The sequence below is a fragment of the Parasteatoda tepidariorum genome, chromosome 4, assembly GCF_043381705.1.
Source record: "Parasteatoda tepidariorum isolate YZ-2023 chromosome 4, CAS_Ptep_4.0, whole genome shotgun sequence".
Classification (NCBI taxonomy): Eukaryota; Metazoa; Arthropoda; class Arachnida; order Araneae; family Theridiidae; genus Parasteatoda; species Parasteatoda tepidariorum.
Window position 1 is genome coordinate 8566142 of NC_092207.1, and position 943 is coordinate 8567084.

Genomic DNA, 943 nt, shown 5'->3' on the forward strand with positions numbered 1-943 from the left:
TTTAAACTTGCTATCATAATTTTTTTAGTAAGAAACGTCTTTTATTACCTAATACAACTTTGAATGAATGATCAATATACTAGCATTAGAACTAATAACTTTAGATGATCATTGATTTCCAGCAGACAAGAAAGCATTCAGAAACTGCTTTGCCGTTTTGATTTTGTACTCATAGATTATGACTCTTTGTAAGTTGTGCAATTCAATGCAACTCAAGGTTGTGCAATTTCCCCTCTCTGTTACCATGGTTTCAGAAAGTCTTGCTTTTTCCCCATACAAGTATATTCCAACTCTTTACTGAAATGTACTGCCGTGATTGATGGTATTTGAACTGCAGGGAAATGGGCGAGTATTTCTTCTTTTTTTTTTAAATCCTCTTTTTGTTCCAACTTTTTTCACATCCTAAGAAATGCAATTTAAAAATATTTCAATAAAAATAATAAAAAAATTATAAAGTTTTTATGCTTGGTCGAGAATGGGTTAATTTTGGTGTTCTACCGGAAACTCTGTCTTAATGATCTGTGGGATATAATTATTTTATTAATAGGAAATAGGAGAAAATCCACTGAAATAGTTACAATTGCTAAATAGGGTAAATTATTTTATACTAGTCAGGCTTTGGCAAAAATAAAATAAATAGGACATTACACTAAAGAATAAAAAAACTTTTTGACATGGTTCATGGTTTACTTTGTTCAGATTTGTCATTTCGAATCGCTTAGTTAGTCTCTTTATCATGTGATTTTTAAACAAATGTAGTCAACAATTTAATAATTATAAAATTGTTAAAGATTATGAATTTAAGGACCATTATAGAAAGCAACTTCTCATAATTTACTTCTCATTGTAGTTTAATTTATAAATCATTGAAACTTTTATTAGAAACTTTTTATTAGTTATCTATTATTGGCATATATCTGACATTATTAATTAATTTTTTTAA